General features: G+C 40.7%; 1 protein-coding gene across 1 annotated transcript in view; it reads right to left on the bottom strand.

The window, feature by feature from the left end:
• The window catches only part of Dop1R2 (dopamine receptor 2), a 33,857-nt gene extending 22,265 nt beyond the window's left edge, over positions 1-11,592 (bottom strand). The window contains exons 1-2 of the mRNA XM_020955453.2: positions 11,349-11,592; positions 10,531-10,682 (exon numbers count right to left, since the gene is read on the bottom strand). The gene's annotated coding sequence lies outside the window, so the exon portion shown is untranslated. The remainder of the gene's footprint in view (positions 1-10,530; positions 10,683-11,348) is intronic.
• Between the last annotated feature and the right edge of the window lie 685 nt (positions 11,593-12,277).

The raw sequence follows: 12,277 nt of genomic DNA, 5'->3' as shown, positions 1-12,277 counted from the left end.
TGAAACAATTCGAGTTCAAGCCGCACGGGATAATTTCGATATAATAACAAGAGACGCCAAAAGTCACGTCGCTCGCGGAGTGGGAAGCTCACTCCTTCGAGTGAGAAGGAAAAGTGGGTAAAAGCGAATTCATCAGCGGTCCTGTCAAAGACGAGCTGAAATATTGACGCAAAGCCCGGGGGCTCCAGGGCAGAGCAGATAAGGACTAAGACAAAGGACACAAGGAGTTGCCCCCGGGCGGAATATAGAAAGACAATGACAGGGACTACATTACTTTCCGTTCTTTTTTTTCTGTCCTTATTCTCACTCTCCACCTCAGTGTCCTGCTCTCACTTATCGACTGTTCCTAATGGCCACGCAAAACGGCCACTTATAGTTTTATTACAGGCTCGTATCAATTTTGATTTGCTGGCTGACTGTCGAGGAAAAACAATTTTCTACGAATAATTTGCCAGCCATATCTCCGAGGGCGTGTGCTTTGGCATATCAATGGTGCTTCCCTCTCTGGGTGTAGTGAGAGAAAATGTCTGAATAATCGATATTATAGCGAAAAATTCAAAGCAGTGAGAGACTTTAATATGTTTTTATTTGAGATTGACAGGATTTTTTATTGTCGATATTCAAAGAATAGTTAATTAAAAAGAGCTAACTAAATAATGTTCTCAAATAAATTCAAGTTTAAGTAAATTCAAGTTGTAATATAAATTTCAAGTCAATAAATTAAATATGGAAAGAAATTAAATAGCAAGAATCTGCTTTACAAGCACTCATTATTTTTATAGAATTTTCCATCTTCCCAGTGTATCTTTTTATACCCTTCCAGGCTATAATATTTTTAGTCAGAAGTATGCAACGCAGTAAAGCAGTCATTTTCGACCAAATAAATAATATATATTCTTGATCAGTTTTCCAATTTTCATCATATTTTGATCCACATGGAGATAAAGCCATTTTTTACAAATTATGATTAAGACCATCATTTTATTTAAATCGGTCTACTATATCATATAGCTGCCATAGGAACGATCGTTAAATGTATGCCTCTCACTCTCTGTGTATGTCTGGGGATCCCTTGCTCTCTATCTCGCTCTGCCCAGCTCTATAGACGCTTGCTCTCTCGCTCTCTCGCTCTTGCTTTCTCTGCTCTTCTCTTTCCTCGGCGACTATAAATAGAGGCAGCTTCCGTCGCTCCGACCTCATTCTGTCGGCGGCCTTCCCACTGTTTACATCAGGAGAACTTTGCAGTGATAGTGATAGTGATTGAAGAAGAAGCTCACTTCGATGACGAAAATGGATAACCGTGTTGTACTCTACTGCGGTAAGTCTTAACTACGACAAATATATCATGTATATATACATCTAAAAGGAAGGATCAGGCCCAGCTGTTATTTTCATTTAATTCTCTTATTGCCATCGACCCCACTACTTAATTTTAAAGTGATTCAGCAATTTGTATTAATTTTTATTGCACCCTTGCAGAGTATTATATTTTCGCTTAGAAGCTTGCACTGCAGTAAATAAGTCATTTCCGCCCCCATAAACTATATATATTATTGATCAGCATCAACAACCGAGTTGAGCTAGCTATCTTACACTGAATAATACAATTTCGAAATTTGTAAAATATTTTGATCCTATAGCTCCAAGGGTATACTAACTTCGGCTTCCCGGATTAAGCTTCCTTTTTGTTCCAACATGATTTAAGCAATAAATGTCATGCTGGGACTGCTTCGCTGCTCGACTGCTCGCCTGCTCGCCTGCTCGCCTGCTTGGCACGCAGGTCCTGTCGGCACATAATGCAGTCGAGCACAGGACTTTGGCCAAGTCCAGACAGCCGGCGAAGGCCTTGGCCACTTTGCTAAGAAATCTTCTGGCCACTGGCTTATCGTGTTTGTGCCAGTTTTTCACTTTAATCGGGACATCTGGACTAAGCCCGGGCTGGGCCTGAGCATGAGGGTCCTTTGGAGTGACATTCTAATCAACTGCACATTAGCATGCTGCGGGAACTGCGAACTTTATTCGGGGAAAGTGGGTTAAGATACGGATGGAGTCATGCAACACACACTCACAGTGCACACGTGGCCCTGCTGCAGTTGATTAAGTCCTGGGGGGGCGGGGGAAGAGGCGGGGGCACAAATTTTATGGCTAATTAAGTCGCAAAATTAACATTAAATGGCAATCTGGCGGCGCACGGAAGCCGTCACACTATATGGCAGCTATATAGAGCAGCGACTTCCAAACTGACGCCTGACATTTTCCAAACGGTAGACAACTTAAGACCCCGTCCAAGGTGGCTGCGAAAAACTCATTTCGAGATAATTAGTTAAGGGAAACGCCGCTGCTCAACGTCCGTTCCCCACTCCTGCGTCCCCCAGAAAAATATATATGTATACTGGGAAATTCAACCATGCGCTACAAGTACGCGCTACAGTTTTCAGCATTTCTCATTTCGTTTCGGCAGCGAAAATAAAATGAAAATTGCTCATAGTCACCGGCAATATTCCTTAGCCATCTCTTTTTTTTCTGCCAACTCAGGCAGTTTATTAAAGCGAAAATAATAATAACGCAAAAAGTGTAAAGAGAGGGCTTTCGTTAGGCGGAATCGACCATGGAATACCCAAACTCTCAATTGAGTCGTAAAATGCATTGCATAGTTAAGTGCCTTCGGGTTTTTCCATCGAAAATAGTATATATAAAACTTGTTTAGTACTTATTCTATGTGCTTTTTTTATGCACAATATTAAATATATATTTATCTATTACTTTTTCATTTCCATGATAAATATATATTAAGAAATAAAAGTGAGGTTGCTGTCGGCTGGGAATGAAAGAAAGGATTCAAACTATTTCAGTATTTGTCAAAAAGTCGATATTTAGATAGATAGATATTCTCTTTGGTATTATATTTATTGCTATGTTTCAGTCTGACGATTTCTTTCGATATACTCTCTCATCAAAAGGTCCCAACTAATTAACAGACAAACAGAAACACAGAATATTGTATATTAGATATAGTTCTTTAATATCATTTAATACCGTATAAAACCCCTCCCCGTTACCTATATATTTCCGATTCCCATATACCCTTGAACTTTAGTTCATATATAGTACAAAGTATACAAAAGCAGAGACCCACAAAAAGTCCCGGGTATTAAAGCCAACTGAGCACACGCGGCACAAAAAAAGAGGCGAGAGCGCCCCAAAAGGCTGGAAAGGTAAAGTCAAACAAAAAGGTGAAAATTAGAAATATAAATATGTACAGTATATATATTTATGGCCACTGCTGATGCTGATGCTGAAGAAAAACAAAAACATTGGGCAACAAAATCTGCTTGGCTGAGCTATTTGCAATCATGAGAAATATTATTTTAATTTTGGTGTAATAATTTGCAAGAGAACATCATTTTCATAAGGAGGCCAAATGCGAGAGAGATGTCTATCCTTGGCACGAAATGAAAATGAATTTAAATACCTGGGCGCCCACGTAGCGGCAGCCCATCTCCTGGTTTTTACACCTCTCTGGCTGTGTTTTCCGCCGCCTGCCCCTGGTTTTCCAGCTCATAACGGTACCAGCAGCAGGAAGGCAGGAAAACACGCATCTACATTCATCCGCACTAGGGGGACAGCATCAGCTCCCGCTCCTGCTCCTGCTTCTGCTCCTGCTCCTGCTCCTGCTCCTGCTCCTCATCATCAGCATCCTCCGCTTCACCTCTGCGGCTGCCACCGGCAAATTGTCATTCAAATCTGTCGCGTCGCCCACGGGGCCTAAATGGAGGCGTGGCAGGGGAGACGGAGACGGGGGCGAAGCGTGGAGGCGGAGGGCGTGTCAAGCACGCAGTTTACTGCAAATTTTATTTGTAGCTGTAATTTTGAGCGTTTTGCGCTTAGCGGCCGCCTCAATCTGTATTTTCACTGGAAGAAAATGAGGAGGAAAATTGAAGGTGCCCGGAAAAACTGAAGAGGATTTCTTTTACTTCTCATATGAATTTCCTAACATCACTGTTTAAAGCCTAAGCTTCTTATTTAAGGGTTGAAAATACTGTGACCTATTTCAGCTTTAGTTTAATTTTTACAAGTCTTTAAATCACTAAAAACTATTGTAGTTTTAGTGTTTGGAAGGTTCGTCCCAGGTTTGATATATATCTATTTTAAAGTATAGTTGCTTGGTTTTGAATTTATTGAATTATTTCCTGAAGAGCAATAAACATAGTTAATTCCCCTAAATGTTTTAAAACCTATTCCTTAAGATCAATCAAAAGTAAAAGCGTTTAAATACTTTATTAATTTCCTTAATAAAAATAATAATCTTAACTGTAAAAAAACCCTTACTTTTCGAACACATATCCTAATTATTTAATTCCCCATTTTCCTGTTTTATAATTTTTCTCGAACTGTACCTCCTGAATTTCCCTATGTATTTGCGTTTGTGTGCGTGCCATTCATTATTTTCAATTTTTCAATTCAGAAAGTTTCCATTGCCCGTTTGCTTTGGCTCTGGTTCTGGCTGTAAAGTGCTCCTTCCCTAGCCAAGCCAATTTTCGTAAATTTTTTGCAATTTATTACGATTTTCGTTTAATTTGGTTGTCGCCCGGTCGTCGCCTCCCCACCCTCCGCCCCTCCCGCAGAGTGGCCTTTTCCATGTGGCATTTCAAATTTGTGGCATAATTTTCAGAGTATAAAAAAAGAAGAAGGAAGAATAAAAAACGTGGGTGTATTGGATTTGGAAGAAAACGCAGTTCATCGATTATTGCCTGCTAATTCTTTGCGCTGAAAAGTTTTCCCTCGACGACGCCAAAGAGAAAAAAGTCAATTAGACCAATTGAACTGAAGCGCCTGAAAATTCGTGGAAAGCTAAGCTGGCAAAAGTTTTCCGTTTTCCCACCCGAAAAGCAAAGACCGACTCCAAAGAATGGACAATTCTAAGTGAGAGCACGTGCTGGGAATTAGTTAAGTAAATGAAGGACTTGTGGATCCCGATGGATGGAATGTCCTTTGGGGGCCTTAAAGCCAGGCAGCAGCAGCTTTTCATTCTTCATTAGCTCCTTGATGTACGATAATTCGCAGGATCCGATTTTTCTTCCGCTTTCCTCCTCTTCTGATTTCGATTTCTCCCCGGCTTACGGTTACCTTGACTGCCGCAGCCGTATCAATTTATCCCAGGCCTCAATCCTTTTTGGCCAACTGCCCAAGCCGTCCAGCTGCTGCATTAATCATTCCCAGTTGGCCACAACAACACACCGCACACACACACGTGTGTGTGGCAGCCAGGTGAGTCAGGTTTCCTCCCTGCCTCTCCGCCTGCCTCCCTGCCTGACTGCTGTCATAAGTTATTAACAAAACGACCCTTTAGCCCACATACGCCAAAGCAATTCGTAAAGTGCCATCACAGGCTTACACACTCTCCTAGATTCACACACACACACAATGCAATCCAAGACAATACTTTACACACGCTGGAGCACGGGAGAAAGGAAGGAATCTACACTGGAATAAATTACTAAATATATTCAAGGCTCAAGTTAAAGTCTTTCAACAATTAAACACTGATGAGACCAGCCAATGTAAGGGAAAGCTTTGTATATACATATAACATAAACCTCACAAAGTCCCAAGTCCTTAAATCCTAAGCCATTCCAAGAATAAACTGTCTCTTTCAAGTGTCTCACTTTCACAATGAAATTTCTGGCAAATAAGTAATCCCGAAAAGTCAAGGGTCTCCTTACAGTTTTCAGTGTAATGATTGAACAGAGAGGCGGCGTCAGTTACATTTTCTAGATTTTGTGTGGAATTTCAAGTTCGTTGCATTCTGTTGCTCCAGGGGATGGCGATGAGGATGAGGCTTTGGCTTGGGCTTTGACTCAGGGGAGGCAGCTTGGGAGCCGGGCTTCTGCCGGAGACGGGGTGCATCTGAAATTATGACCACTCGGACCCAATTCACTGGCAGTGTGCCAAGGCCACTGACGTCGTCGACGTCGGCTGACAGCTCACATTGGAATTTGGTTTTTGGAATTCCGAATTTTCATTAGTGTTACAAGTGCGCCGCCATTGAGACGGGGCCAGAGTCGCCAAGCCAACGACGGCGACGGTGACCTTTGAAAAACCAAAACACCACGCAGGGAACGGGATATAAATGGATATATCGCTATATTGGACCATATATGTGTCTGTGTGCCAGCGAAATATCCAAACAAGCTTCAAGATTAATGGGCTGCGGGCAGTGGGAAAGTTTTCGAATGTTTGGCATTTGCACGCCCTCCGGGGCGTTGCTAACAGCATTCATATGTGGCAGGACATTCGGAGAAGGGCTTTAAAGCCGCCACAAAACGGTGGCACACACTTTAATTAACCCCTTTTCAATTAGTGCAGAATAGGAGCTTGTATTGTAGGGATATTCAAAAAGCCTCTTCACTTTCTTTGATGAATATAAAAGTGGGTGGCTTTAGGCTGTATTCTATTTAAATTTTGATAAAGGAAGAAAAGATGTTATTTAAATCGTTCTCCAGACAATATCAACTACCCAAAACTTATTTAAAACATATGTAAATGTTAGAATAAAATCCACCAATAAAGAGCAGAAAAATCCTCAGCAAAGACAGTGCAAAGGTCCTTAAATTGCAGAGAGCCTGCGCTTGCTGGCTTTATTTTCGTGGCCAGTTCAACTTTTTGGAGTGGCGCTAATGTGTAAAACTATTTAAGTGCCACGCCCTGCGCCTGTTTTCGGCCCCCAGTTTCCACAATTTACCGCCGCCCCCTCCCTGAAACCATAATAACCCCCCCCCCTGACATTGTTGCAAATTGCCGCTTGCCGCTTGTTGTTGTTGTGGTAATTGCACTGGCGCTGGTTTATTACCCACACACAGAGCCATAAAATGTAATGCACATGATGTAAGTACTCAAAAATATGGCGTAGGATCCGCCGATGCGTTGCCCCCCAAAAAGTCCTTACTGCCTGAGACGTATGTCCTGTGACTGTACACAAATAATCTCAACTCCTTGCAGTAACAAATTTTTTGGTGGAATTATGCCACCTGACATGACATTCCGTCGCCGTTTATCGGGGATTTTTGGTTTCTGTTTCGGTTTTTGGCGTCTGTCACTCCCCGGCGATGACACTAAGCAAACAAAAGGTGAAAGCGGAAAGCGGATTTGTCTGTATTTGTCCTCACTTCCCCGGTTCGTGTGTCCTGTGTGTCCTTTGTCCTGTGGCATTGTTTGCCCGTGTGCGAAAGCGAAACAATCAACGAATGCGCCACGAATAAATAGCAAAGCTTTTTGCATTTTGACGCATCGAAATATACATATTTAGCCAGGAAGTCACACTCAAACTTTAAGTGGAAATTTAAATCAATCTTTTAATATTTCATATTTGGGTTAGTTTTTTTTTTTATTAATTTTATTGAGTTATACTTAAAGAAAACGTTTCAAACTGCATTAAAGTTTACATAAAAACACCTTATTTATTTTTATTTCGACATTGGTGACATTTAAATCAAGCTAGTTAAACAAAGTTCAGAAGCGCTAGGTAGCCTTACCAATTGTTTTATTAAACAATATAAATTATGGTCGAAACTAAAAAGATTTAATTGAATTATTCCAAAGCCAGACTAAATTTAAATTGACAGCAAAACCAATAAAGGAATATAAACAAATATTGTTGAGTGCCTAAAAAAAATCTCTTAATAAAATGTAGTAAACGGATCTTGTTACTGGCATTTAAGTTGCACATTCATGAATCTAACGTGGCAGCTTTAATTCTCTAAAGGGCAACTTAAAAAACAAAAATCGGATTCTCTCAACTGCATTTCCTATCAGTTTTTGATCGAATTGCTTAAAATTCAATTTAGTTTTGCAGAGGAAAAGTTGCCATGTATTTTTGTAGGGTTATCTGAATTTTCCCAGCTCTGTGTGCGTTCAATTGAGGGAGTATGTGTGGGTGTGTGTGCGTAAACAATTCCGCTGTGGCAAATGGATTTCCTTTTGTACGGAATACGAGTATTATCGAAGGCATTTCTAGCCTACGAGCCCCTTCACAACACACACACGCCAGGCTTTCGCTCTCATAAACATTCAATTCACAAACTATTTCAATTACAAAAGCAGCAGCAAATGCTGAGGAGGAACTCTCGTTGGTACCTGTGTAAGTGTTCTTGGGGGGAAAATGGAGAACCGAAGGAGGAAATGGTGGAGGAGACGGCGGCTTTCCTCGAACAGTTTCCTCTGGCAAACGCACAAGTGCCGTAACATGCACGCGGTTAACAAACAGATAAGGACGAACTAATAGCAATGATAATAACAGAAATTGAAATTAACGTGTAATACATATTACCCATTATGTCTAGCATTTCCATTGTTTAAAAATCCGATTTAATAATATACCTTTAGACTACCAAAGATCTATAGATATTAGTTGTTTAAATCCCAATGAATTAAGATTGTTCTCCAGGATTTTTTGGATTAAAATGAATCTGTTCAAAGTCCAGTCCATCCTTAAATAGTCTCAATATTTTACTATTTTATTCTCGAGTCTAGTTAAGCTCCTATTATTGTGACCCCAATTGTCGCTTGAATATGTTTGTTTGCTTTTAGACCTGCTCTCCTGCAGTCGGCTCTGAAATATTTATATGCAAATAAATAGTTTAGCGGGCTATCAACTTCAACATGGCCATATATATCGCCATATAGAAGGTGTGTGTGCCATTGTCATTATGCGTATATATATCCATATAAAATATATATAGAGGGGGGCGTGTCATAAACAACAGAACACAGAGATAGACACTATAATGCAAAGCCCTGCGGAGGAGCGGGAATCCTTCGAGCCTGGCGTATTATTACCCGTTAATGGTGTGTGGCATTTAATTGCTAATCTATTAGTGCGAAGACAGGACCTTCGGGGAAACTCTGCAACGGCAACCTGGGTCATGGGTCGTGAGTGAGCGGAGGTGGGGCATTAATTGATTTAATTGTCTGGAATTTGTCTTAATTATAAAATCAATAGGAAAACAAATGCTTGTGGAATTTGCACAAGAATGAGCCGCTTAATTAACCGTCGAGAATCTCTGTGTGAGCTTTCAACGGAATTTCCTTTCATGTTTATATTTATCACAGCCACTACGTGTGTGTGGTAGATAGAGCCTTTTTGCGATAGATATTTTATGGTCTTGTTACGCACTAATCGACCGTAATATAATTAAATGGAAAGCCCACAAAAAAACGGCGCCACGGAAAAGGTCAAAACATCGAGCCGAAAAGGCCAATCAAAACAAGCTTTAAAAAACTATGGAACATGGTAAATGGTAAATAAAAATTACGTAAAAAGTGAAAAAACAAAAAAAAAAGCTTGTGTTTGGAATAGAATTTGCATTGGCATAAAATCAGTGGCTTCTGGGAAATATTTATGTGCCGAGACGGAGAGAGAGCTGGCTGAGCGACATAGTGACGCTGTTGACTTTCATTACCTTGCGCAAATAGAGGGAAAGTCATTAAAAATTTTAATGAAGAAAGTTTTTTCTTTTGTTTCCCGTTGTCACCTCCTCAGCCTCATATTTAAATTCTGTTTTGTTGGCAGTTCCTCCGGCGAGCGCGCCCGTTTATTGTTAACAACAATCCTCAGCCGCAGCCGCATCCACATCCTTGTTCTTATCCTTATTTTCACTCTCCCATAAGCGGCTGTGCTCCTGGCCTGGCGCATGATTTATTAGAGCGATAAAGTGATTAAATTAAAATTGATTTATATGGCAGGCAGGATGGCAGGATGGCAGGATGGGGCTGCTGCAGACGACAACTAGCAGACGGATGCCTCCTCTTCCGGTATCCTGATTATTATTTTCCAAGGCCCAATCCCCCCTTGAAAGTAAAAAACTTACTAATTTATGCAAAGCAGGCGGGATGGCGGACAGACTGCCTTAGGCTTCACCCGGGGACGACATGGCGTATGATTAACCTAAATGTTTTCCTCGTCGCAGGCTCTGATTTTCGCCTTTCTCCCCGCCTGCTTTACATTTAAATTACCAAACTAAAAAAAAATATCGCTCGAAGCTTAATTTATTTCCCGCTGTGCAGCCAGAACCCAGAAAAAAGGTTCCTTACACTGAGAATATTATTGTTTAGAGATGAAACAGGCAAGGCAAAAAGAAACTCCTGTTTCCATCTAGTTAATATCTCAAGTCTTTTATTTTCAAAACTCCTTATTAATTTCTCTCTCTGCCCCAATATCCTTGTATTTGCTTTGTGTATTTTTTGCGTTTGCGGCTTGTTTGTGCTGGCCAAAAGGGCAAACGCAACTAATTTGCTCAGCACAAATATGGAGCCAAATAAATAAAAAGGGAAATTGTCAAGAAACTTTTCCCCGAAACTCGGTTCGATCCGATCGCTTGCCAAAGGCTAATTCATCGCTTAGCCAAGTTTATTGGGCTTGGGCTCCCTGTGAGCCCGCTGGGATTTCGATTTAAACCGGAGTCCCAATCCCAACTTTGTTGCCAAGTATTTGCGGGGATTCCCAGCCAGATGGGAACCCATCTACCCACTCACCGTGCTGGATGCAGTCAGGATGGCTGATGTCCTCGGTGTGGTTTTATTTTGTATTTTTCCTATTTTTTGCTTTTGCTGCTTCTTATACGGTCCTGTCGCCGTTCTGGCTGTTGTGGTCCTTGCACTGACGTTGCGGTCCAAATTGAATTTCACTTGGAAAATATACGAGCATGATTAATCACTTAACGGAGCGAGCCACAGGATGGCCGAAAAACACCGGGAGCAAGGATACAAGCTGCTGCCGCCGATCCCGATCCCGATCCCGTCATCAAGGACCACCGCATTCCGTCCCGTTTAACTCGTTTACGGGACCGTAAAGACCGTCACTGATTCGATTTGCCAGATTTCGGTTTTATTAATATCATAAGTGTATTTCTTAATGCCACATTTTTCGGATAGTATTTTAAAAGTATTTTAAAATATTTTCAAATTTCACTTCAGTCCTGTTGTTCCAAATTCAAAGTTCGTTAAATTTTAAAGTATTCCCAAAAGTTCATAATCTAAGGAACCAAATTTCAATTTCAATTTTATGAATAAATAAACTTTAAAAATATTTTAAACCTCTTTAGGATTTATACATCCTTTTTAACTTTTCTAAACAATTATTTTTTTCATTAACAAATTGATATGATTGAATTCTCAAAAGTGTTATTAAGCGTTTGAAAATATTGTCAACATTTATATCTCCTCAAACATGAAAAGAAAACTCAAGCCAAAAGCTGTATCCTTTAATTTTCAATTGTAAATTTAAAAAAATATTTTCTGGGAATATTTTTTAAATACTTTGTACCATTTAGTAATTGTTTCAAATCTATTACAATTTTCTAAGCACTTGATCTATATTCATTTGCACTGCCTTTGCACGCACACGACGTCGAGTTCATTCATTTCGTTCACGGATTTCATTCACAAAAAATTTAGACACGATTTCACTTTTTGCAATTCCAAATCGCGAACCAGAGACCAACGCGGCCAGAAAGCCACTGAAGGCGGTCGGAAAGTCGAATATCGAGGAGACACGCGGCCAGGACCTGCCACGAAGGCGCACAGCACAGGAGTGACGATGGGAGGACCGCGCTCGGTCCCGAGCCCGAGTCCTGCGACTTCGTCAGATGGCACGAGGACGATGATGGCAGCTCTGCCTGCAAGAAGCTACCATTGACGGTTCGTTTTGTTGGAGGCAACAGCAGCCGCACACACACAAACACACAAACATAAACACAGGCACGACCATTTGTTGCAACTGCCAGGACATTGGGGCGCAGTAAGTGTGTAGCACACTTTTGTGAGCCTGCGGAGCGAAGCACGCAAAGGACATTGCGACGATGAGAAGCCGGTCACAGGCCAGCTGTTCGCTTGGCGCCAAAATTCTTTGTTGCCTTCGCGCAGGCTCCAAACTGTCATACGGCAGAAGTTTTGTGAACTGTATAACAGTGAGTGACAGGAGCGGTTCAGAAGCGTACGCGGGTGTTTATTGACTAAGGGGAAAACTTTATTATTATTAATTAATTTCTTATAATATTAAAACCTAAGATAGGAAAGCTTTTCAAATTTAAATTAATGAATTTCTTTCTTAGTTTTGAGTTTTTTAAACTTTGCTTTGTATAGCAAATTATATATAAATTTAAATATTGATTTAAAGAATGCGACTATTTTTAACTGAGTCATGATCGATCTCCGATTTGATCCTATAATTCAACGGCTACAAGAGTAAATTATAAATTTTGGCTTTCTGAAGTTCAATTTG

This window comes from Drosophila serrata, unplaced genomic scaffold, assembly GCF_035046125.1.
Source record: "Drosophila serrata isolate PLE 108 unplaced genomic scaffold, ASM3504612v1 contig_382, whole genome shotgun sequence".
Classification (NCBI taxonomy): Eukaryota; Metazoa; Arthropoda; class Insecta; order Diptera; family Drosophilidae; genus Drosophila; species Drosophila serrata.
This window is presented reverse-complemented; position numbering and strand designations above follow the sequence as displayed.